Here is a 27,805-nt window from a genome sequence, read left to right on the forward strand (position 1 = left end):
CACATATACGTTTATTAGTCTTCACTAATTTGGAAAAGGTTTGGAGCTGAATTTACCTGTTGGCATGTAGAGAATTGCATCGTCCCCTTTTACTGGTGAAGTCTTAAATAGGCTTTAGCTGGATCAATGCCAAAACCCCTCTGGGCAAAATGCTGTGGCAAAGGGAGGTGGTGTGCTGGTGGTGTGTGCTGAAGCGAGGCAGGAAAACTAAGTTAGGACATTATCCTTGTAACCAGATGACAGCAGCAGTTCTTTCCAAGAGCAGCTTCTGATTCCTCGGTAGAAGGTGCTTATAAATAAATTCCCAACAGCACCAACGCTTGTAGAGAGAAAACAGCTTCCCACCTCCCACACTAGCTGATGACTGGGACGGCATCTAGTTATGAAATTCAGCTCGGCTTTTGCTCATTTAATGCTGCACAGCCCTGTTTATGTACAAACTGTCCTGTGTTGTTGCTTTCTCTTCAGAGCAAGAGCAGTTTCGGGTAGCTGAGGGGAACGACAGAAGGAATACCGTGAAAATTGCACAATTTGCACTCTTGTTTGTCCCTTTACTTGAGATCCTTGTGAAAACAGTGTCTGCTGATCATCACAAGGGAAAGAAAATAAATCTTGATTTCCCTTTCTACAGGCACCCAAGGAAGCTGGTGTTTGTTTTGTAACATCTCTTTGCAAAACAACCCTCTGCAATTACAGAAGGCACTGGGCACAGAAGCGGTGCAGCTCAGGGTGCTGTGGCAGCAGGGCCATCATCATTCACTTCCCAATAATTGTTTCCAGTGCAGATTTATCTGGCACAAAATATGTTGCAAGAGCTAGAATCCAGCATACAAAGGACTGTCTCTGAGTATTTGTTTCCTGCTTCAAAGCCTTCTAGGTTCAGCACCATGGCATTGTGCAGTAGCTTCTCTACTGACTGGGTAAGTTCCATGATTACCACGTGCTGGGGAGCTATTTGTAAAAGAGAATTTGGCAGTCAATCCCTCAATAGCTACTGCAGCACCCTGTTACAGTTCTGCAGTATTCCCTGCAAAGCCACCAGTGCGCCCACAGTGAAGGTCTGTTCAACTCTGCGTGGAGCCGCATTTATTTGCACGGGGTCCTTGTACCTGCCTGAGGTTCACCAAACCAGGTTGCTGGAGAGGGGAGGCTCACCCCTGCTTGGAGAAAGTAGGGGGGGAACAGCAGCAGATGGCCAATAGGGCCCTACCAGCATCAACCTTGCGCCTGCACAAAATGCTTTTTGCAGGGACACTTAATTAGCTGTACGGTGGCGTTCACTAGAGTGCAGGTGCACAGGCTGATTTTATTGCTGCACACATACGTATATCTACAGATGTAAGATTATTTACAGATCACCTGCAGGTATTAGCACGTGTTGCAAAAAGGCACAAGTGTGCATGCACATGTGGAAACCTTTCTGAAAATGTACTGCTACCTACAAATTGCATTAGGATTACGGGCAAGACTCTTCTCATCTGTGGAGGAATAAATGCATGATACTTCCTGTTGAGATCCACAGTTGGTCTTACAGAAAAAGTCTAAGTACATATCCTTTAGATAGTGGCTTGATCCCTACAAACTGTGTAGATGTTTATGAACTTGTTTTCTTGGAAGTGGGTTATCAGCTCATCCTGGAAATGGGTTGAGGGGCTGACTTTTACTCCAAGAAGGTCGTAGGAGTACTACTTGTCAATTGGAAATTAGGGTCAGAACATATATATATAACTCCTTTTATCTCACTTAAAGGGGCTGAAAAACAAGAACAGGCAACAACTGTCTCAAATTAGGTTTTGTATAGTAAGCTTGTATTTCTGGACCTTATTTCCCCCATGAACAGCCTCATGAAAAAGCACTGTGGGACTGATGCTTATGTTGATCTTGTTGCCTTATTAGTGACCACAGTGGGTCAAAGTAACCTTTTAACAAAACATGTTTTAAAGCCATGTGCAGTTGCTGACCTCCTTCAGTGCAGTGAACTAGGACTGTATTTTCAAAAACGAACACCAAGTCCTGTAAACAAGAACACATGTGAAGGGTGTACCTACGTTTGCAGCCACTGCTCCCAGAGTTACAAGTGCAAGACGTTACATGCACAAATGAAAGCTGTAAACAGGGATTTGTCTGTAGGAACACTTAACTGGTGCATAGGATCATGGCTACTTTGGTGGGCAGTTCTCTGTAGAACTTAGTTTCTGTGAATCAAACCATAAAGTCTTGAAAGCAGCTTTCCAGGGTGTGAGAACAATATGAGCTTGAACACTTCTCAGGGCTTTTAAGGTACGCTGTGTGCAACTGTGCACAAACACATGTCGTTGACATTATTCTGTATTTTTAAAGAGAAATCACAGAGCTGTGAGATGTGGCTGCTCTCCTACGTTGTCGGTATTTTTGCCCTTTGCCCTCCGTAGAGGTGATGTACAGTCTATTCATACAACCATAGTACTGCACCCCTGGCAGCCAACACCTTTGTCAGAGCTCAGAGGCTAAAATTTGCTCAGCGGAAGAGCAGCATAATCCTATGGCCTGTGTCTCCTCCTTGGAGAGACACTCTGTATTGACACTATCTGTGTGTGCTTTGACTTTGCCCTGCCTCTTGTGTTTGCTGGCATTTTAGAACCTGCTGTGGGGTCAGAGAGCAAAGCTGCTGTCATGGAGTCATGAACTCGGCTGCAGTGAAGGACAGTGAGCCCCACGCCAGGAACACGGGGTCAGAGCCAGATGGTTATTTTTTCACTATTCCCCATGCCCCGTGAGTTTCCACTGGCCATCGAGGTGCTTGGCCTTCGGGCCTTCCAATTGCACTATTCAAGGAATTAATGTTGACATGAAATGATAAGACGGGTGGACGTGGGTACAAGGCTGCTACTAAATAGTTAGTTTAAGGAGCCTGCAGCTCAATGATGGTTTGAATCCCTGAGTTACTATGGGCAGCAATAAGCATCCTAGTTTCACAGCAGAAAGAATGAAAGACCTCCAGGGACCCGTCTCAAAAGAACTTTAAAAAAATTTTTGAAAAGAAAGTGACAATTTCTGATTCTCTACTTGTTAAATTGCTCGGCTTTCTAGAGCAGGTTTAACTCCCCTTGACAGCTAGATCCTTCCTTGCGCAGACTTTGAGTTCTATGCAGAAAATGGAAGTCCTCATGTCTGGACTGTCAGCTGGTTGCTAAACAAGACTTCTTATTGCTTTTAAGTTTTTTCTCTCAATTTTCTGACAGGCTTTGTAAATGGTAAGAAGCAGCTTTCCAAACCACAGGCGAATGCCACTGCAGATTTTAGCACACGGCAAAACCTCTGCAGATCCACATATGAAAGCTTTGTATATTTTCACACACTGCATCTGATTCTGGAATTAAACCTACCTGCTTTCACTGGCATTTATGCTCCTTTAATTACTGTGGTAACTGAGGATGAACCGAATGATCAGCTACTTTTGCACAGATAACTAGAAAGGATTTTTTGTCCTTTCTTGGAAGATGTACTATGGCTGTCAAGAAATTTTTACATGATTAGGTCTCTCAGAAACTTATATTTGACCATTAAGTCTCTCCATTGTCTGCTTCTATAGGTGAAGAACAATTGTGTTTGCAAGTGGCAGGTTAGAAATGACCATCCCTGTATCTGTACAAATGTGTCTGGCTCAGAGATGTGCTTAATGGCTGATGTGTGAGTTCAGACTGCAGACGGAGTTCACGACTTACCCTGTCTGTGGTCTCTTCGATGGTAAAGCCAGAGTAAGCAGACATCAGTCCCTACCCTTGACTCTTTCAGCCACTAGCCACCTCACGCCACACTCCAACAGCCGCTGCCAGTGGTGCAGGTGCAGCTACTTGGGATTGAGCTCTCTGTGCTGGAGGCCTGGGCTGGTCTCTGTTGAACCCACAAGAAATTGAAATAAAAGCAGTAACTCGACAGTGGCAAAAATAAAAGGAATCTAAGTAATTTCCATAATCATGCCCAATGCATTCTTTATGTGGAAAATAGAGTTGCACCCTGAATAAACTTAAGATTGTATATTCTACTAATTTTAAATAAGGTATGAATAAATAATACTGGTAAGGTGAATGAAAATAAGATACAAACACTATGGTGCAGAGGAAGAAAAGCTGTTTGAAGAAGAAGGCCTAAAGTGTTGCTTTGAAAATTGAGACTTTTTTTTTTTTTCAGTGCTGTGTTGCAGCTGTCACATTTAATAGCCTCAGCACTCCCAAAGAGCATTTTGTGGAGGATGAGCAGTCTGAAGAGTACCTGGCGATGATGTGCACAAAGTGACTCAATCACAGGGTGCTGGCTCCTTCCCTTGTTTCCACCTCTGTAACTAAAAATACTCTCCACAGTTTCCTAAAATTATCTTTTCCATGGAAGAAATTGCAATTGCTGTTTGATCAGCACTTACATGCATGGTCATGAACTGGACAGGAGCATAGACCATAAATACAAGAGGATGTCAGCTTGTTAAATGCAGAGTGCCCGATCTGGGTGTCCTGCACTTCCTTGGGACCATGCCAAGTTGCTCAGCCACAAGCTCATTTCAGGTCATGGAGTGTTTCTGTTCTAAAGAGACAACAACATAGAACTGCACAAAAGCATTGTAAACGACTCTGAGAAATGCAACCACAAAATTACACCTGCTTAAAAAAATTATTATTTCTGTTGGGATGTTCAGTAATATCTTCTGGCTGACCTTCCCCAGAGTGTCAGGGGAATGACTGTCAAATCCAAACAAGTTTCTCCATCCAGCTGCCCCTGTGCCACATCTGGGGAGAGGGAACGGCACGTACCTCTCCTGGCAGCTGTCAGTGTCCCACACAGCAGTCCACGTTGCCAGAACCGTTACTTCACAAGCCCTGGGAGTTGAAGTAATGTCAAAACTGAGAGAAGAAAATTACTTTTTCACCAGTTCAGCCAAGAAAAAACCACTGCTCTGTGACGCTTTCTAAGGCCTCTTTTCAAGCAGGACTCGTCTATGATGCCCTCCTGCTCTGCAGGAGGAGATGGAGCTAGGAGGACTGGGTGGCCGTGGCTACCAGGGAGCGGCACAGGTCAGTGTGCTGCGGGGTGGCAAACGCCACAGGCACCTGGTAGACTGCAAGGCTGGACTTTTGACTGTGTCAGACACTCCTTTCAGGCGTGACATATGTATGAGCTCAAGCATGTAAAGGGAAAGGAAAGCTTTGTTAGTGTAAGATACAGAATTTGCTCTGAAGCCCATAAAGCTGGGCACTTTAAAAAATCAAGTGAGGAGTTACATGAATCAGTTAGGTGCCTAACTGCGTCTAACAAAATTACTCCAAAACTGCATCTCCTACATAGCCACCAGGTTTCTTCATTCATCCCTGCTGAGAAGGATGCCATAGACTGGCATGACCATGAATAGCAAAAGGGAGTGTGCCCTTGGCATTTCTGCTCGGCAGAGTCCAGGGGTGCCTGAGGAAGTGCAGTAGGGAGGATGAGGCAGGAGGGGGGATAAAAGGAGACCCCCCCCTTTTTTTTCCTTTGGCCAGTAGGGGAGACAGTCTCCATCCATCTGTTGTACCTCGGGTGGGGAGCAGGCTGCTCTGCGGGTGCGGTGGGGATGGATGCGGTGGGGATGAGGTGCGGGGGAGCTGCCGCCAGCTGCCAGCCCAGACTCTGCCCAGCAACCCGGCCACGCTCCATCTGCCGTTCCCCTAATGAGCCGAGCAGGCCTCTGGCACAAGCCAGCTCTCGTTCCCCTATTCACCCGCATCCCCCTTTCAGCGTCCTATTGTTCTTCCCTAATGGCCTTACAATAGCCCTGCCTGTTGCCTTTACAGCCGCAGTGAGGCCAGCCGGGGAAAGCCTTAATCTCTGCTTCAAATTAAAGGGACTCCTCTGAATTAATAATGCTGCCAGGAATGCACCGCCTGATACGAAGGGATGTATAGCACTCTTCAGCCCTCAGCAGCTGTGATTAGCTGGGGTTTGAAATGTCCTGTCACAATATTTCATCCCGCTCCCCCACCGCCCGCTCCCTGTCGGCAGGGTTGCCACATGGCCCGTCTTGTGCTGCCTTTTCAAGCCCTGCGCCAATCATGCGGCAAAGATGCCCCGATAGGGTGACAGATGGGCCCGGGGTAGTTTGAGGCTAGACCGGGCCTGGGGCATTCGCTGACGGCTCAATTCGCCGCAGACTACCATACAGGGAAGCAGGTCTGGAGAAGGACCTCCCGGCCGGGCTCTGTCCTGAGCTGCCTCTGCAGCGGGCAGGGGAGCACACCTGTACCCCAGACCCGTGCATGGGGGGATGTGCTTTGCCTTCCCCCCGCAACCTCAAGGGCTGGTGGAAAGTCATGAGAAGGGAATCTGTTCCATGGCACAAAGAGAAACCCCAACCAGAGACCCTCAGTGGTGCTGTGCAGAATGGCCTGTCCAGTGCGGCTGTGGTTTGGCCCTGGTGTGCTTAGTAGGTTTGCAGATATGCGAGGAAAAACACTTCCTTGTTACAGGGTCATGGATGTCCTCAGGCCTAAGCAAACACAGGGTCCTTCTAGCAATGAAGGTGTTAGCCTGATGACTTCCTTGCAGCCAGAGAACTTTTGTTTCCAGTAACAGGAGAGACAGCTACAAATGAAATAAAAGAACAGCTCTGTGTTTCACTTGGTGATGTTTCAACATTAGGACAGAAACATCACTGCTGGATTAATTTCAAATAGGTTAATCAAAGCATACTGTTGAGAGACAGCCCATCAGAAAATTGAAATCTTCTAAACTGGGCAATTCCGAAGTCTGTGCTGGAGGATGCTTGGAACAGAGAGGCCCTGCAGTGTCCCCTCCTGTGGTGGTGGCATTGCAGCTAGTGCTAGCCCTGCACAAGGTCCACTTCTGTCCTTGGTGCAAAACCGAGCTCCTTTGCAGCCTGCCAGTCACTTCTCAGGGCACCACCAAGCCCTACCACCCTGTCTGTTCCTGGAGTCCCTTTGCCAATCACATGCATGATATATTTTCCTCCCTGAGAAGTGCAAGAGAAACAAATACTTTTGGCTGCACCATTTTGTGTGTGTGTGTGTTTGTCCAGCTGCCCAGTGTTAGAGGCTACAGCTCTCACACAAGGCACTAAAATGTACCTTGGCTTTGCTGGATACCTGGACTTCTTTGACAAAGGCTGCTGCTGCTGCTACCAGGAGAAATAGCAAATCACCTAATGATAGCACTGCTTAATATTTTGGCATGCTATTCCTCCTCCATAAATCTCACAGAACTTTGCACCAAAAATGCAGGCTTCCTGTCCCAGTTTGCATATGCCGAAAGTGAGTCATGGGCCAGCAGAAAGAGCAATGAAAAGGCAGGTCTTGCAGGCCACTCTTGAGGCACACACTTGCTAAACCCTTATGAGTGCTAAAGCTTTATCCATCTACTTGATGCCTATTGTTTTGAGAAACTTGTTTTTGACTGCATGTTGTTTTCTGCCTGTGCCCTTGGTTGCTCTGCATGAGTATAAAACAGGTTGGCATTTGTGTTTGCCTAACTGATAGCAAAACACATCTCTTTTTGATTTCTCTGAGTACTTCAGGAAAACTCTGACAGCATCCAAATGGTCAATACAGATATTCCCTACCCAAGGCAAGCTAGCATTTATTGAAGATCTTGGTTCATCACTACAAGGTTATTAGGATCCCTGAGGTGTCTGTATGTATGTAGGTCTTTGCAACATGGCACCTCCTTTGTTGGTTAAATCCATTGCTTTCTACAGATTTGCTAATCTTGAAAGCACTGACATGGTGCTGTGTCAGATCCGCTCACAGCCAAGGCACGTGGCCTCCGTCCAGCATGCAAATGCGTGGAAATGTTTTTGCCCTCTGGCCAGGAGTGCTGTATCAAGCAGCCTGACACCCACTGTGCGCTCAGCAGGTGCTAAGCATGGGGCAGGTGTACCATATGCCATATGGTCCACTTAGCATAGTGTATCTTTTAAGCCCTTTAAATTACAGGCCAGGTGAGATAAAGCAAGTAAAAACACGTGTACTGAGCAAGCTGGGGAATATTCACCAATAACACAGAAGTTGTTCCTTATCGTGTAAAACGCCTGAGAGTAGTGAAGTAACCCCAGATTTGTCTGCTTGACTGCAAAAAGGTTATGACAATGAAAGGTTTGGGAGGGAAGCTTGTTTGTTCCATTGCTTAAGGAGGAAACTATGCAACACACCTCTGCAAAACCAGCTGATGAGACTGTCACTTTTTAAATGCTTAGTCTTTGGGAACCACTGCATATAGAAATCAATCAAACACCCATTTAATGATGAGCCAAAAGGCTAGTGAGAGAAATACATGTATACTTTAAGATAATCTGCATGGGAAAAGGAAATGGAAGTTTTAAATGGGTGAGGTTTTTACACATCCTCACCACAAGACATGAGTTTGCAAAGTGAATTTCCTTAAGAAAATCCTCTGTGTTCTGGCAGGCGCTCATATGGAGCAAAGAGGTCTGATTTCTGTAAAGTTGCATGCACAATGTTACCCCAGGAGAAGAAAGCACATTTACATGAATAATTGGGGTCCGTAGCTACTATGTTTGCAAGCTCACCTGTGGCAACCACACTGGCAAATGACCACTGCGTTGTGCAATTTATCATTTGTGTGCACATTTGCCACTGTTGCAGGTACGAATTTGGCATGCAAATGTGCATATGTTTGCGCAGATGCAATTATGCCTTGCATTTTTCCGGTCCTAAATAACCACCTTTTTCTTCATCTCGATGTGAAGCAATTGTCCCTTGCACGTTAATGTAGCGAGGTCACCAGCCCAGTCGCATGTGCTCATGTCCTTCCCTGCTTTACTTTAAAATGCTAGCCTTGCTTACCACCTGGGGAAAAAGCTAAAATCATGATGTATGGGTCTTTTCTCCCACTCCAGATTGTTTATGCTTCTCTCCCTCCAGGACTAAACTTCCAAATGACTGGTGTGTAAAAGAGGAGAACACACGAACCACGCGCCGGACTCCTGGAGGTCTGTCCCTTTCACACTCTGTAATTTTGCAGAGGATTGTTTCAGCAGCTAAGGTATAATGCAGCTATCTGGGGAGTCCTGCCCTTTGAAGCTGGGCGTTTTGTTCTGAAATCAGCCAAAGTTCAAGCCCATACGTGTGCGGAGCCGTGGCGGGGGGAAGGCAGGGGTGGGTTTTCCGACAATGCCGCATTTCAGAGCACGTGCTGCCAACTGTTGCCAAAGGCACATATATGTAGATATTACTTCTCCTCGGCCCCGGCGCTACCTCCCTCACTGTTCTGTGTGGGCAGGCAGCAGGCCCCAGCTGACAGCTGTGCATTGTGCGTATTGCTAACAGCTGCCTTTTCCTGGGGGGAAATTAAAAGATTAAGGGGATGTGGGCACGTGCTGGCTTCTGGAGATGGAGACAATGCTTGATTTAGGGTGGAACTTGTCTGCAGCCGCCGACAAAGGAGGTAGGCTGGAGGGAGGCGAAGGGTCAGGGGGGCTCTTGCTTTGGGGAAGACAAAAGGAGGGAGGAAAGAGAGCAGGAGAAGTGAAAAGCGGCTCCGGCGGCGCTCCTGCGGCGGGGCTCTGAAAAGGCCGCCTCGGTCCAGCAACAGCTGCTCCCGCACAAGAAATTTGAGACGGTCCTTTCACAAACACAACGGCTGGCAGAAGAATAGGGAGGCCACACTTCACCGAAAATGAATCGTTTGCACTTGAAAAGGGGGACTGAGGGCTCCTAGTGTTTTTAGAGGTCTGCACCTAGAAGACTAAGAAATGATCAGTCAAAGTACATCACAGAACAGCAGAAAAGTGTGCCACAGACCAGAGGGGGAAGTAAATCCCTGCACTGCTATTAAAAGTTTATGTGACAGCTATTCTCCACAATAAGAAGAAAGCATCCACATATGTATGCATGTGTGTATGTATCTACTGTGATGCATCACCAGGCTGCTGGCCTCGAGCTGAAATGTAGTTTCTTGGTACAGTTGGAGCAGTTTGTTTGAAATTACAATGAGTTGCATCTGCTTGAGAAATAACAAGACCGCTCACATCACAGGTCAGCAGATCTGTGCTAAGTGTGCTGGTGATCTGCCCCAGATACTGCTGGTGAAAATCTCACTAGGGAGGGCTACTCAGAGATTGTATTAATGCTTCTGTCTCGGGAGGGGGGGGGAAAAAAAAAGGTCACACACGGAGTGGAGACGAGTTCACACAGGAAAAGTCTCTAAGAGCGTCACCCCTGTTCCTTCCCATGGTCAAGGTATAGACACCCTGTGTTAGACATTAACATTAATAAATGACAAATAGATATTAGTCTAGTCCTTTTCCAGAAGGTCTCAGCTGGTCAGAAAACATTGATGAATACTCATACAGTGAGGTTTACCTTCACCCTCCTCCCCCATGCTACTTTTGTGCACACAGTGCTTGAATGCCCCTTTGAAATCTGAGAGTATATATTTACTGAATTTCTGGTGACTTTGGTGCAGAACCTTGTTTAAGATAAAACTCTGCAGTGACATTAGAGCTTTCTGCACCAGAGTCAGCAGGGTTTGCACAATACAGTGGCAAAAGTGTTATGTGGTAGAGTTCATGATGGATCATGTTCTGGTCAAAGAAGGAAGTTACTGAAGCAGATTATGAGAGAAGGGAATCTGAAGAATGTAGGCCAAACAGCAAAAGGACAAAAATGGTAGGAAATTTATGAGTGCTTTATACTCTTGAGATGACTTTGCCAATTGATGAGAGCAGGAGGAAAAGAGACAGCATAGAAGTGGCTGACAATGACTCCTTAGTCACTGACACAACTTCAGGTAGCAGAGGTAATTTATGTGAAGAGGTCTGTTGTGCTTTGAGTACAAAAGAGTGGCTGAACTGGGGCAAGATCCCAGTTCATATCCTGTCTTCACAGGCTGGTCACTGATGGCAGCAGCTCCCTGGCTCTGGGTTGTGCCATGGAGAGAGGAAGGTTTGGCTCCCACGACAGCCCACCCTGCCCCAGCAGCCATTTTCTGCCCTCTTTGGGGAGAAGGCCAGAATATCACGTTGAATGATCCTATGTATTATCTTTTTGTTTCAAAAATATCTTTTTGTTTCAAAAATATCTTTTTGTTTCAAAGGACTACTGGCACCTTTTTTCTTATTAAATAGAAGCATAGGTTTTATTTACAACATACATTCAAGCTGCTGTAGTCACATTTTAGACTTTTCCCAGTTTTCTGTGAAAAGATTCAATATAGGTAAATTCAATAAAACAGGTACCTTTGTTTTCGCTAGGATTATGCCCTTTTTTTTCTGAACAATTTTGAGCTCATCCAAAGGTAAAAAGTTGGACTGGTGCTAAAATATAAGAAGAACCATATGCTGCGTAAGCATTATGCTCTTCTCCCTAGAAAACCAGGACAAAAGTTTGGATGATAGAACAACATGGGGCCACATCTGAAAAACGTAATACAGAGCACAGGCAAAATGTGCTAAGGATGAAAAAAATGGTGTACCACAAAACACTGTGAATGTAAGAATATACATTTTGATCTTATTTGAAGTAGAAATGCAAGAATGTCCTCTGATGAGTATGTAGCACAGGCCAAAAAATTACAGCTGCTGAGACACCAGTGGTGGTAGTGGAAACAATCCAATGTAAAACAGGTGTAAAATGATAGACTGGGCCATAGTCACTGTGTAATAAAACTTGAATCACTCTTGAACATAAAACACAGGTGTCAAATTAATCCTTGACAGTTTATCAAAATCACAAGCATGTCAGATTTTTGTCATAGGGAATAAAAGGACATAATCTACAGTTTCAAACGAAAGAAAAAAGCAGTTAGAGAAGTTTCAATAGTTCAAGAAATTATGAGGTTAATCTTCCTGATATTAACCTAGGAAAATACAGAAATTACTAGTTGTCTCAGTGTCCTGTCCAGCCAGCATGGTTCGAGGCTATATGGTGCTCTCTGTGGTGTTTACACAGTGCTCACGTGCAAGCCGGTCAAAGTACAGACAGGCAACTTCTTAAAAGCTTGAAGCAGTGGCCACAATTCTGCAAAGCATTAGGAAGAGCAAAAAGACCTTTGTAAACACTGCAAGCTGCAGGAAGGACAAGGGACTGAGAGTATGAGCACTTGTGAAAATGATCTGATTTAGCATCGAGTGTCAGAAAATGCAGTTCACCTAGCAGCTTGTTCTGATCTGAAGAGAGACTCCAGTCTTTCACCTTGTGTCCCAGCCATATCAGCTCTATTTGGCCATAGTGAAAAAAAACCCAAAAACCTAAGTGAAGAATTTGCTGAGAACAGCATAGAGAATAACAGACATTCCTGGCATTAATGAGGTCTCTCTCTTGCCATTTAGAGGGGAAAAAGTGTTAACACCACTGCTTCTAAACAAGAAGAGTTAAATGGTGATACCATAAAGCTTTTCATTGCTCACTTACTGGATTTTACAACACAATAACATTCATAATGCAAAACTTGAAACTGTTCCCTTTGCACAATATGAAGGGACACAAAATGCAAGCCCAAAGCCAAAACCTTCAGAACAATTTGGTTTTGAAATGTGTATGAGGGGTATCGCTATGCTTACCAGCTATCTGTCTAAAATAGATCAAGTTATATCCTAAATACCAGGATCATTCAGTAGGGAAAGAAGGGGAGTAGTGAAAAATGGAGACTAAATTCACTCGATGCTTTAGAATGACTGACTAGTAAGTGTTCTTTTTAGAAGAACAACAGTGTCCAGGATGAGGGTTTCAAAGCTGGGGATTGGAACTAATACACACATTGTACTGCTTGGTTTTGCACTCATCTCTGTAAGTGTGTTCAGTGACTTAAGTCTCTTTGAAATATGAATCTTAAGTTCCTGGGTTACTTCTTTGCTTTGTTCCCAGGACTGACCTTCATCCTATGATGATTTGCAATGGAACCTCTGTTCTGATATCTTCCAATGTACTGTAGAGTCCTTATATTTTATTTTTCCATCTCTAATGATGCTCATACACTCTGTGCTTATCGGCTTCAGATTCAAGGAGTCTGAGCTGAAAACTGCAATCACCATACAATTTTTCCTCCATATGCTACTATGTGAAAAAGGTAGGGAAAGCTATGTTTAATGTGAAGATAATTTTCCTGTGGACTGGATTTACTTGTTACTAGGTGGCATTACTGCATTACTGCTACAAAAAACCAAAGCCCTGGTAATTACAAGCAGACAGTTCTTCACAATGGGCTGCAGAGACAGCAGCAATTCATCAGTGACATTTGCAAATTGTGGCACTGTGTTCCCCTTACACAAAAGGCACAGCTGCCTGCAGATAACATCAGTTCAGCAGCGATGGGGTCCCATTTGTTTTCTCCCTGCCTCTCACTGTCTCATTTGCGGAGCAGGTGAATATCAGCTGGCTCAATCTGCTCGACCTCCGGGGCTGGTCTTCTGGGAGGCACAGCTCAGGCGGCTGGGCAGCAATGCACTTGTTTGCCTTGTTGATTTGGGCAAGCTTAGCCCAAAGGGTATTTCTCCTCATCTACATTTCAGCTCCAAGCTCTGGAGAGCTGTGGGAAAATAATTGCACACATATGTACAGATCTTTCAGGGGAGTCCTGCTGATTCATGTTATTCATGCTTGCAAAGGTTTGCAGCCCTGTGCTGAGTGTTCGTTAGGGCTAGGGCCATAAACACTGTGTATTTCAATGGTGGCTGCTGAGGCGGTGAGAATTACTTCATGGGTGGTCTTCCCTGGCTTTTACGTTTTAATAGGTCTCATGTAATGTGACAGTGTGCATCATTATTTGGGCTTCCCCTGGTACTGTGTGGGTAGTTATGATGGCCACATCTATGAAGAACCTTGCATGCTACCCTTGTGCCTTCCAGCTTGAGGATAACACGGAAAGTCAGGAAGGAGGACTGTGTCAGAAATGCAAGTTGCAACATATTGGCAGTGGAAATAATTCTGTTCTTCAGCTGAATTTCTGCATGTTTGAGAGGGCATATTGTACCGCAGGGGTTGACCTCATGGCAATAGAGCAGCATATATTTGGAGCAACCTGTACAGAACAGAAAGTCTCAGTCTTATGGAAAATCTAGCCTGGTGCTACACTGCCCAGCATAGGACACAGGAAAGAGTGCAGAAGGGGAAGTGTCAAGACTTCCTATCTGCAGTGCTTATTACACATGCATGTCCACATGTGATGAATGGGCTCAGATTGGTGCCCATTCTTCCACGGGGAGGGAACAGATGGTGAGTGGTGACCCTGAGAGCAGGTGAGCACATTCCCCCTATGCTGACTCCACTGGATGCTGAAAACATGCATGTTACATGGCATCAGATGTTACTGTGCACTTTCACACTGGCAGCTTCTTTCCTTAAATGACTGGAAGATGGGGTTTGGGCTGGGGCCAGAGTAAACCAGCCTCAAGGGCATAATGCTGCCTACCCGAGCTTGATGCCCCCAGGGCAGTGGAGGGCACAGGGCGAGGGCTGGCACAGGACATGCTGCAGTGACTGCGTGTAAAGTGCAAACTTAGTCAAATGCTTCTGACTGTGCAGAATGGTGTCCTGGGCTTTGAACACCCACTGTCAGTAACACCTCGTCAGTGACTCCCGCGGAGCTCTGGTGACTCATTTTCAGGGGAAACCAGCTAACTAACAGTTGTAACTATGATGAGCATTGTTAGATGTTTGGTATCTGCCTGAACTTGCCACAGGTAGAACTACTCACTTTTACTCAATCACAGATACGGAAAAAAAAACCCTCAGAGAGAAAACACAGTGAGGAGTACTCAGCCTGTAAGAAACAAATGCCAGTTGTAATATGTAAATGCACAGCTACTGTGCATGGAAGTGACAAATCATTCTGGGTGAGGCATGCACTAAGCTTGGTGTGAGTTTCCCCGTAAAAAAAAAAAACAGTTACTATATGATTATTGAATAAAATGTCTGTATTCAACACCAAGGACTAAAGATCTAAGTTTTCTACTTCTGGATCACATAGCTTATGTTTTATGGCAATGTGAGAATAATCTCTAGGTGCTCTGCCTTACAGTATAGGAAAAAAGCAGACACTGGATTGACTGCCTTATTTCTTTGTTCCAAAATACAGCAAACACATTGTGTGAAGGCACTGGCTCTATCTTGGCAGCTATTCCCCAGGTGACATTTGTGACCTGCTTTTGTCGAAGAATTGAAAGTGTGCGAATACTGTCTTGAAATTTCTCACAGTTCGAGAGAGGAGAGGGAGCTACTCTGAGTAGTTGCAGCCATGAATGATTTCTGAGCACTGGAGGCACTCTAGATGGGAGGTAAACCATGGGAGAAATGCCACTGGAGTAATAAATTTTTTTTTTAGTAGTTATCCCAGCCTTAGACCTTCCATTGCATGATGAGGTTGAGTGACTAACTGGGGATGCCCCTGATAGCATGGTGCACAGCCTGAACTTAAAGACATCTTGGGGATGCCCCTGACAGCCTGATGAACTGAAAAACACCTTAATTTTTTCAGCATGAGGAGGAACTCACAAGCTGTGTTGGGAAATGATCAGCCCACAGGGTTGATCCTGAAGATAGCTAAAGCAAAAGTATTTAAAGAAAGCTCTAGAAACTCAAAGGCTGATAGAAGGATGCGTGGGAGAACAACACCTTATAAAAAGTCTTCTCCATGGCAACTACCATAAATAAGGTGCTTATTGTTTAAGAAAAGATGGTTACAATTAATATTAGAATCTTAATATTGAAAAGTACAATATCTCAGCTGAAAGAGTAGCACTACTACATGAGACAGTCCATATGCATCCATTTAGAGCAGTGAGCTTGTTCTTACTTCAGCCTGAATTGATCTTCTTGTAAGGGTATATATTTCTAGTGATGCTTAACCCTCTGTCCCTATGTATTTAGTGATAGCAGTATTGTACCCTATGCTTACTGTATTACAGCAAACTAATGTGGAGGTTCAGTGAAACTGATCTGAAAAACTAATAGTCTCTGGTGACAGAACTCTAATTCTGACTCAACAAGCTTTCCCTCAGGTATGTTTACCAAGAACCTTCAGGAAATCTGTGTCCAAATCTTACTCTGACATCTATATATATAAAAAGTTGTATGTGAGACACGCTACTGGGCTGCACAGCTAGGGTTTGGAATAAGGGAATGTAAGAGGAGACAGGAAAAAAGCAGTTTATCATTGTGATTAAGAAAACAACTGTGTCACCCACAGCTCTCAAACGTGGACCAAACATTTTGCAAAACACCAAATAACTAGTTTTCATCACTCTCTTGTGCTGGAGAAAGGGAGTTGGTGTGGCATGCGTTGTCTGCGTCCTTTCTCTTGTGAGTCCGAACAACGTGAGACCCCAGGCGAACTGTGCGTGCTGCGGCTGGCGACTAAGTGAGCTCCACATATAGCTGCTGGATAATCCTGATTTATATCCCAAGTTAAATCTGATTCCTTGAGTGAGCCTGAGTGCTTGGCATGGGCTCAAGGGACTTTCCATAAGAAGGAACAAATCCTTGCTGGGGGCTTGCATAGGGTTTTCTACGTTTATTTTCTATGTTTGTTTTCTGTGAGTACACATCCTAATAAATCCATACACATATGAATACTCTGATTCCACTCACTGTGCCATGCCCCCAGTAGCCCTGGGTCAGTTTCAGTGCTTTATAGAGGGACTTATTAACAATATATGTCTAAGTATAAAAAAAAAAAAATAAAATTAAGGGGTTTATTCCTCGAAGTTTTTTCTCATTTCTCTATAAACTAGGGTAAAAAAAGGAAAGGGTGGGGGGAAAAAAAGCCACTACAGAGCTCTCCCAGTCTCTGCAATACTTGGAAGGAAATTTCTCTCATTGCTGCTTTTGTCAGAGACAAGAACTTTTCTCTTCATTGTTCCAACCCTGCCCCAACCTTATCTTTTACTTCTTGTCTTTTTTTTTTTCCTTGCAGAAGCTTAAGCACAACTGGGAGAAAACATACATTACTGCATGAATGGAGGGGAAAGTGAAGGAGAGGAAAAGGGAAGATGAGGAATGTGCAGAAGACAAGACAGAAATTCTGGCCTGGGTGGTTTGAGCCTGCTATTGATCATCCCATCCTTTGCAGTGGGCCTCAGTGACCAGACATGTCAGTTGCATTTCACATTTAATGGGTTGGCAACAGTTTTGTTCCTTCCCTATTCCTGCATGTTGCCCTGATGCAGCTGTACTATAAATGCTGGCTTTTTTGTTCCTAATGTTTTCGACATCTGTATGCATGCAGACAGAGTGTGCAAGTGTTCGGTGAGATGGTGCCTGCAGTTGAGCAGAGGAAGGAAGGAGGAAGGTCTTGTGGTCATGGCACTTCACTGACACTCACAAAAGCCTGGCTTTGCTGCTGCTCGACCTTATGTGCTGTGCTGCCTTCCTTGCTCCCGTTCAGCAGAGCTCTTACAGTTGCTCTTTGCCCACAGCTTGTGCTGGCTTACACCTCTGCTCTACAGAAGTGCTTCAGCCTGGGTTTAGCCCAAGGAGAATTACAGTTAGGGAGGCTGAAGCACCTGCTGGGAGAGCTGCCTTGCGGCCCCAGGGCTGGTTTGGCAGTCCCAGTTACAGCACAGGAGGAAGGAAAGGTAACACTGACTGCTGTGAGGATGGGGCTTTAACCCCCGGAGGCGCTGTCATGGTCCTGTATACACCCTGGAGGGGTGGAAGAACAGAAACTTGGGAAAAGCAGTGGTGGTGGGGAAGGGAGATTTGCAGGCACATACTTGGTAAAGTGCTTGGGGAATGTCAGGCACAGAAGCTGCAACGTTATCTGAATGCAACCACATAAATACATTATTCCTTAAAGCAACATGAAAAATGATTTGTCATTAATTACCATTACAGACCACTCAGCCAACTTCTCTTCAGAGTTAGCAATCTTTGTTTTAAGAATGAATGACTGTCTGGGAATTCCCTCTTTTGTCCAGAGCTGTACCAGCCTTTCCTTCAGCAGCTCAGTGAGTCCCTCCTTCAGTTGCCCCATGTACTTTTCCATGAACTTGAAAGTCTTGCTTGGCAATAGCTCTGTCTGGTTGAGCAAGGTAGCACTCCAGAGCCTCAGGCCTTGCAATGGTACAGGTTTGCAGTTTGTTGGGGTGGTGCTTTCTATGATGGATTGCATTAGCTGCTTCTTAGCACGGAACACCCTGGCTAGTCCAGTGGGGACAATCAAAACTGGAGGCCTCAAAGAGCAACTTCGGACCCTGCAGCACTTTCTGTGGTATGAGGACACAAATGATGTCACATTATTTTGTGCACATCAGAAATTTCAGCCTGGGTTCTCACTAGGCAATGGGTGCAAGACTGCCCCATTGCCGGGCATCAACATATTGATGTTTCTGTTCCCAGTCATTTTCTACAATTGCAAGATCTGCTGTTTTTTTTAGCTCAGTTGTAGCCCTCTCTGCTGGGATTTCCAGATAAGTGTTAATGCTTTTCTCAGAGGATGCCGTTTTCCAGGGTGGGTGGGGGAAGATCTGTTAGTGCAGAGTTTTTCTTCTTAGTCACTTTCAGGAGATAAGATTGAAATCAGGTGAAGGTTCACACTGAGACCAAAACCCTGCATCTGAAGGTCCTCTCCCGTGGTGTCAATGAGGGGTGAATCATCCCTGCGGTGGTGCGTTGCCTGCCACCAGGGCATCGGGTGGGATCTCGGGTGTGCTTGGATTTACCAACAAACAGACCCGAGTCCTGTCCCACAAAGACAAGATAGGAGTTTTTAGTCACCCTGCTGGTCCCCTGAAAAGGAGGACCAGTTGCAGGGAAAACAGAGGATATCAAAGAGCAGGTAGACGATGTAGACATTTCCCTCTTTTCACTGCTCCATTTACTACTCCCAAGCCTTCTCATTTCTGCAGTGAACCCGAAACCAGTATAAGGGTGGTCCCCATAAGGGGACCCACAGCGGCAAACAGAGAAGGGACAGAGCCTCCAGGGAAGAACAAAAACTTTGAGCTTTAATAGTAGTAAGGTGGAGTCCATGGGTGGCTAAAAGGAATTGCATGAGGTAGAAAGAAGGGTGTTACATTGTTAAGGGCTGGGTAAGGAAAACAACAGCAGCATCTGTCATCTTCTGTAAAGGGTAGCATAGGGGATGGGGACATCAGAGTGGCCAGAGAGGCCTATGATGGTGATGGGGAAGAAGGAGGGTCTGGATGACAGGCTTAGCATCAGAGAGGTGGAAAGGTCCTTGCATCTACCTGTTAAGGCTAGAGCAGTGGCCAGGACCCTCAGGGAAGACATCAGAGAGAAATTTGGAAAGGAAGGGTGAGGCAGGTTACTGAGTCATCACCGCAGCGATGATAGATGACGGTCAATCTTTCCTAATTCCACACAGACAGCATTTGCCATGACCTTGGCATGTCTCCTCCCAGCCAGGGCTGCCCCACTGCTGTGGGGAGCTAATGTCCAGGGGACTTTCCCTCCCAGAGGGTGGCTGTGTGCCTGGGGCCCGGTAAAGGGAGGAAACCCCTGATCATCTATCTGTCTGTCCATCCCAAAGTGTCCCATACTTGCTTCCATGGCATGAGGAAGTCGAATACGCAACGGAGATTCAAAGCACTTCGTGGGGCGGGGGGGCATGGCCAGGGCTATGGCCAGCCAGGAAGCTCTAACACATCCCAGACTTTGCGTTGGCCTCTGTATATCAGACTACAGGTGTTTTCTTTCTTTTATTTTGGCTTTAATTCTATCAAACAATTTAATTTGAATGGTAGGGTGCTGTAGTCTCCAGTTTATCCTTGGGAGAGAGAGATCTGCTTTACACCAGCAAGGCAGTTTGATAACCTCAAGGGGTCCTCCTCCTCAGACTCCACAAATTCCTGAGAAAATAAAACAGTGAGGGGAAGATTGCATGGGAGGTAAGGCAGCAAGCTATGTTCAGAGTTGCTGAAAGCAGCTTCACTATCAGCAGAAACTTTGTGAAGTTTTCTGGACAGTTTATGGCTGTTCATGAGTTAATGCAATAGTACATTCTTCTAAAGCAGATGAGGACAAACTTGTTTGATCTCCAGTGTATAGATTGCTTTGCCAGCTGTCATGTGCTCCAAGGCAGCAGGGTGACTTGAGCATCAGACACAGCCTGGTATACTAATCATAAATTAACCTTAGGAAAGAGAGCGTGGCTGGCAAGGAATAGCTCCAGTTTGGTCACATCCTCCTGTTACCAATTCACCAGCACCAGTACGAGCTGAGGAGGATGTTAATAATGCAGGCAGCCTCCTCTTCTCTATGCCCAAAAATATTAGTACATTGAGATAATTTTTTAAGGAAAATGCCAGTTCAGGTCAGACCTCCAGCAGCCAGGTGTCCATCATATAGGTTTTCCCTCAGGTACTATTATTTATAGCTGGAAAATCTAGTGATTTAATAGTAAATAAAGGTCCCTGTGATCAAATTCTGGAAAGCACTGTAATTTTCTCCAGAATACTTGGGTGAAATACTATTGTCCAGCAACAGGTTCCTACCTTTTCAAAGTTAGTATGTCTTCATCTTCCTTGTTTTCAAATAATAAAGCAGTAAAACCAAACAAATGCTCCACACATAGGTATGCTTCACTGTAGCAAATCTTTTACAAAGTCACTATAGACCTAGAATATAACAAATAAACTTCTACTGTTATGCAAATGATGGCTTGAAGAAACATTTAAGAATTAACTGGATGTTCAGTGCTAAGAAATGTTGGTCGAAGAACTGATTTTAAGACACTTTTTTAAATGTAATTACTTTAATAAGAGGAAACTGTGGGTTACAGCTGAAGAGTAAGCTTTTATCCACACTAGACAACACTGGAGTATTGTCTTCAGTATTAAAGGGTGCTCAGTTCAGTGATGCAAAATATTCCAGATGTGCTAAAGGTCATTTCAAGCTGCTTTGTTCAAGATTCAGGCTTACCTTAAAATGCATCTACCCAGGAGACTTAACTATAACTCAAAGCAAAACCAATAAAAATTCCTAAGAGACCAGCTGAGTGATGACTTAAAGAGGTTAATTAATATTTCTTTAGAAGGACACTTTTTTTCTCCTGCAGTGGTAGAGCAGCAGTCTATCAATGTAGAATCATGGACTTCAATGTTCTGTGAAAACTCCAGTCATCACCCATAAAAAAAGAAAGGTGCTGTGTGGTAGTACTGAGATTGAATTTGTAATAAATAATACATATATATATATGAAGTGATGTCAAAAGCTGCCTGGTGTGTCCTTACATGTGTTTTCAGACTGTACGTTTCAGAGAAGATAGAAAAACGTCAATAACAGGGCTCCCATCTCCCTTCATTGAACACTTGCTAATGATTTGAGGTAAGAGTTCACTTACATGAATCACAGAAGCACACACCTCTCAAAGTGTTACAGGTTGTTTACAGACCTACCATAACTCCAGTGTTGATTTGCCACCTCTTCTTCCCTTAAAGCTTTCTATACAGTCCAGGCATTGGGCAAGTAGCACTATTTAAGTGAAAGCTTTCACAGTACAATATGCTGTCTGTTAGAAAATCATCGCCAGTGTTTTTCCACTGAATTAGCTAACTGCAGGCCTGAGGAATGTGCAGATACATGGAAGCAAAATTCATGTGTACCTTCGTGTTGAAAAACAAAGACATTATGACCAGCCCCTCTTCTGCAAAAAACATTCCAAAATACGTGACAGTGCAATAAATGGAAGAGGTATCACCCTTGTTCTTTCTTTCTATCTATCTATCTATCTATCTATCTATCTATCTATCTATCTATTGTTTTAACTCTTTCAGTGCATGGATCTCTGTTGCAAGTGTGATACTATTACTAAGCCTCTTGCAAAAATTTCTAATCTAGGTCAGCCTCAAAGTAGTGTGCTGCATTAAAGCATTTTATTCTCTTCTCCACTCACATGTTTTTCCATGTAACTCCGTTGCAATTCATTATATAGGCTTCATACAGTGGTACCTGTACAAGTTTCCGTCTGAGGTGGACCATGACACACTTGGTCTTTATCCACTCTATCCGAATGCCTTGATAATATGACATGAAGGTATTTTTAGGGGTTGCCTGAGAAGCTGTTCCATGACTCTGTTCCAGATTTATTCACAACTATGTCACAGATACCCCAAGAGATTACATAATTTATTTCAAGTAAATGCACAATTACAGCTCTAATACGATTATTAGATTACAATAGTTGATGATCAATGAGGTGTTAGTTTGTAAAGAAACTCTTGCTGGCTTTATGGTTACACTCCAACTTTGAATCCAGATTTTGGCTGTGATACTGACAGGTGAAATGGCCAGAGACCTGCTGAAATATGATTTGCTGCATAATGGTACAAACAAAGACCTAATTAATTTTGTGATCATGAGTTAAACTGCTGTTGTATCAGTAGTAGTAGTCTTGATTTTGCTTCTAGATACAGGCTGGGGAATAGTTTCTCCCCCACAGTGTTGTAGGGTTGAGTCAGAGGAGGTGTGTTTTGCTGGCAGAGCTCTGGGTGATCCTCCCTGTCAGTTATCAAGGTCTGCTTCTGCAGAAGTGCAGGAGCAGTATTTTAATTCCACTTCCCTACTTTTTTCAATGCCCAGTCGAAACTTGGACATACTATCTCATTCCAGCATGTGATTCTCCCACATGTAGTTACAAAAATACTGTTTTTCCATGCTTGACATTTCACACAGCTGTAGAGAAGCATGGGGACAAAATGTGTTAGCTCCTCAGCCTCCATGTAAAATCTCAATTTTATCTTTGTGTCATTTTATCTTTGAGCAAGTGCCTGCTCTTTTCTGTTGGTTCACCTATGTTGTTCCAAAGTAAGGATAACCAGCAGAAGCACTGCTGTCTTCCACCATCTGACAGTTCCCTGGGAGTTTCCATTTCCTTTGCATGAAGTTTTTCTCTTGAAGCTGAAAGTGTGCCAGTTGATCTTTCTTATTTACTTGCTGACCATTTCTACTTGCATTTCCAGAAACAGGGAAGCAATAATCAACAATCATCAGAAATGTGATTTTTTCTCCATCTGAGGGAATTTGAACTGCATGCAAAATATTCCTGTACAGCTTAATTTTTATGCATATTGAGTCCCAAATCTGTGGTTGGTTGGTTTGTTTTTTAGGGCCTGGGTCCCCAGAATGCCAGAACCGTGTTTGTGTGCAAAGCAGGTGTGTGTCCCTGGTGCAGCCTACCTGCCTGCAACTGGAAGTTGCACAGGCTCCCTAGAAGGTGTTTTGGTGGCAGAGCATCCCATCCTTGGGATGCTCAGGTGCTGGGATGGTTTGGTATGACCCCTAGTTCCCTGGGCAGGTAGTGGAGAAGCTGATGTGAAAAGCAGCTGCTGTCAGCCAGGGTCCCTGCAAAAGAGAAGTTAAGAACTTTCAGTGAAGTATCTCCCCCAGAGACAGATAATTCTTGTTGCTTGCTTGTTGCAAAACAGTCCGTGTCTGCTTGCAAAACCAGCTTGTGGTGTATAGGGGTGGAAGTGTTTGACCTTGGATAAGATCTGCAGGGCCTGGAACACAGTACCTTGCTTAATATATTAGTTGTCCCTGTCATGTCCTGGAGAAAAGAAGAACCTGTGATTGCTTGTGGCTGCTGATGGTTCCTGTTAATTTTGTCTACCAGACACACCGTGAGAGAACCTGGTGGCATCTTCAGTTATTAAAGTATAATATTTTCAAAGGCCAAATGTATGGCAGATTTAATGCAGATTTCACTAGAGCAAAGTGTTTCAAACACTTACGTGAAGGACAAAGGTTTCCAATCATCAAATGAAAGAAGGAAGGGAACAATTTAAAAATAATGTCTCCTGTAAAGGTAGATGAAAAAAAATCACCTCTTAACTTCATGTACTCATTAGAAATGATAAGTAACACTAATAGCAACATAAGAGGTGTATCTTATAATACATCATATAAATCCTGCCAACAGAGAGCTTGGTCATGCCTATTCCCTCTTATTGAGTGGTCTGTCTGGCAATTATTTACTTGCTGGTGAGCAAACTTAAGCAGGAGAAATGAACAGTCTTGCCAAAGCAAATGTGCTCAGTTCCTCCTCCAGGATATGACGGAGCTGTGCTGTGTTTGAGTTTTGGTGCAAAAAAGAAAACCGAAGCAGTGGCACTGATGAAAAAACACCCTACCACAGCTCAGCAATAAAACCTGTGATGAAGGGTTCTGCTCCTGTCCTTTGCTTTGCTGGTAAAGAGGTCGTAAAGGTTAGTCTGGGAGATTGTTCCAGGGTAGGAGAAGGAAGGATGTGAACATCAGGATGTGACCCCACTGTCAGAACAGGCAACAGCAAGGAATGACTGCAGATGACAGCTGGTCCCTTCCTGGAGGCATGGATGTGATGAGTGCGCTGTAGAGAACTTAAGGACTTTCAGCAGCGGCTCTAGAGTAGCAGCATTTTGCTCATTTTTCAGCCATAGGAAATGTGGTTAGATTCACCTCAACAGCTAGTGTGCTCACTCTCTAAAACAGACAGGCCCAAGTGTTCTCTATAGCTACCTGAAAGGAGGTTGTAGCATGGAGGGTGTTGGTCTCTTCTCCCAAGTAACAAGTGATAGGACAAGAAGAAACCGTCTCAAGTCACACCATGGAAGGTTCAGATTGGATATTAGGAACAACTTCTTCACAGAAAGGGTTGTCAGGCATTGGAACAGGCTTCCCAGGGAAGTGGTTGAGTCACCATCCCTGAAGATGTTTAGAAGACATATGTGTGTGGTTCTTAGGGACATCATTTAGTGCCGGAGTAAAGTTATGGTTGGACTCGATTTTGAGCGTCTCTTCCAAACAAAATGATTCTACATTTTCTGTTTCTGCTTTGCCTAGGTCCCTGCTTGGAGTGAATCAGCATAGTTCCCTTGTTTCAAGTGGACTTTCGCTATTTGATGCTAGCTGAAGAGGTTGCTTGGCAATTTCTCCCCAAAAAAGTTGTTCTCTCTATACGTCTCATTCATGCCAAGTAACGGCCAAGCGTCACCGACAAGGAGACTGAGGGTAAGAGGGGTGCTGGGGCTGAATTGTACCATGAGGGAGTGTGACACACTGCCTGTATCTGAAGTATTAATTCTCCCTATGGTACCTCTTCTGAGGGAAAAGGACTTAAGTTTCCCCACCTGTAAAATTTGCCCTTGCGTAAGTGCTGGTTTCCCACACAAAAGGAAATGCACGAAATGAAGAAACCTCTGGTCTGATGGCTGAGGAAGAGCAGGAAATGGTGTTGCTAGAAACCTGATGAGAGATAACAGCAGAGGAGTACAGAGCTTGAGATAAGCGTATTTGGCGAAATGCTGGTTTCACCACTTTCCTAGGCAGAACGGTACCTTGCTGGGATGCCTTTCATGATGTGCTCATCTCTGTAGAACCTGTGTGCTTCTTTTTGCCATTTCTGTGGGCTTGGGAGAGTCCCTCTGTGACAAGGAGTGTTGTGGTGTGTTTATTAATGTTGACTGAATGTGAAAGGAAAGAACCACGTGAAGTCTTTTCAGGGTTACTTGCCTGGGCTGGGGTTGGTGTAAACTCAGTACTACTGCAACAAACCATGCTGTACTCCGCAGCTGTTCCCGTGGTGGGCACAGTTTATGCAGATCAAGTAGAAAGTTGTATTTTGCGTTAATCACTGTCTTGTGAAGTGCATTTGGCCAGGGGATTTTTTATTTTCAATCTGAAAATATCTGTGGCTATATTAAGGCTGTGTAAACTTTCTCAAATTTCTCTGTTCTGTAAAAACCAATTCCTTTGGCTCATGTGTCCGCAGCTGTTAGGAAGGCAGTCTTTGCCATGGATTTAGTGGTTTGCTTGCATAAACTAGCAGGGCAGGACCCAGACATTCAAAGTGGTGCTTTACTGAACATGAACACTGTGGAGAAGGAGAGGAGAGAGGAGAAAAGATGCAAAGTTTCCAAGTGGCCTTCCTGCATAGACCTATCATCCCCGGAGATAACCAGGTCCAAATAGGTCTGTATTTTCAGGCTGACAGTTTTGCAGTACAGGCTTTATTTTGCTACCGGGCAGTTTTGGAAAGTGTAGCATGGGATATCGCACAGTCTCTGAATATAACTTATTTGGAACAGATTTTTTTTTCCTCAGTAACACTGCTGTTCACCCAGATTTGCTCTGTAAAAATCAATGAGATGCTACAGTCCCATCCAAAGCTGAGCTCAAATATAAAAGCAAAAGCTTCCAAAATGTTTTTTTTTTGGGACACAGAGACAGAAAATGCAAACCCGACATAATTTTCTATATAAAATTTCTGCAGACTCCGAAATATTTATAATAGATTATATAGTTTCTGTTTATACGACATGTGAGTTTGAGCTCAACTAAATTGTTTTCAAACAACATCAGAAATTTAGGACAAACACAATGTTAAGTAAACAACTTGTCTATTCCATTTTTTTTCTTGTAGTTTTTTTGTTCTTCCAGACGCAAACACTGGAGTGAAGGTTACAAAATGACTCAGAATTTATCAAACAATCATAATCTAGTCACAGTGGAATAGCTGGGCAGAGGTGTTCATCAGTTAAACAACTCCAACAGCACTTCCACTTGCACATCCTAATAAAAATCCTAATAAATCCTAATAAACACTCAGAGATCTTCTCTGAAGGAGAGGAAAATAAGATTTTTTGTACAAATGAGCAAAACAAGACCAAATGCCCCAGTAAAATTCACAGATTACAGAAACACATAGTTTTAGTAGATTATGTTATTTTTTCATTTTCTGCCTTACACGTGTAGTTATCATAGCTGACTTTACAGAACTAATGAGTACCTGCATTTGTTTTTGTGAAATAGATCTATTTTCAATATAAACTGCAGTACTGTATGAATCAACAAGACATTTGTTCTTCCTCAGATTCACCCCTGTGCCTTTTCTTCTGATTTGAGAAATTCAAATCTGGGAAAAATTTACATGACTCTTTGATTCTGGGGAAAATTAGTTTTTGCAAAGTCATTTATTATGATCCCTGGTAGAATGCAGGTCAGGTAATACTTTGATTTGGCCTCCCACTAGGGTATAGCGGCTACTCCAGTGACATTTTCAAAACATACCTGGCATGAGCCCTGCCTTTTATGAAGACGATCTTCTTTCAGGGCATGCAGTGCCTTTGGCATTCATTAATATGCATTTGGACTTGTGGATTGTATGTTTAAACACTTGATGGTAGCCCTGTCCATATTTAAAGTGGGATTTGTGCATGCATATTTTGCATGTAAATGAGTTGTAGATATCTTCATTTTAAAAAAAATATCTGGATAGTGCTTTTCTCATCAGTTAAAATTCTGATTTTATATAGTGCTGAGAGCATTTTCAAATGCTTTTTCATGTGTTATCTTAACTCAATTGTCTCTCCTCCATCACAGTGACATTTGACAGATTCGAGCCATCTAGACAGTGTAGAGTACTTGGCGAGAAGTTTTTGGGGTCTGCAGGGGAATGTACTGAGGTGACATCTTTCTGGGGTTGTGGGTACTGTGGGCTCTTTCCCTGAATATCCCGAGGAGGGGGACAGGTGGCGCAGCCAGCAGCAGGGCTGGGAGCACACACCGCTCCCTCCGAGGCTGATCCTGCCCGGGTGCTGAGCCAGCCTCAGTTCTCTCCTGCCTGCCCTGCGCCGGGGCAGCAGTGCATGGTTCATAGCACTCTTGTGGTACAAAGTCCCCATGACCGAGGAGAAAGACATGATGCCACCACGAGACAATTTGAAGAATGCTGTTTGTTATGATTGTTTCTTTCATAGCGGCTTTTCTAGGGGTTTGCCCCAATTTTTGTTGATTTCCCTTAACTGTCTAGAAGTTTTATAAACCGTGATTAGTAAATCCTCTCATCCTGGCAGCCAGCAATATTGTGGCAGAAGGAACTATGATGGTGAGGT

This window comes from Nesoenas mayeri (assembly GCF_963082525.1).
Source record: "Nesoenas mayeri genome assembly, chromosome: Z".
Classification (NCBI taxonomy): domain Eukaryota; kingdom Metazoa; phylum Chordata; class Aves; order Columbiformes; family Columbidae; genus Nesoenas; species Nesoenas mayeri.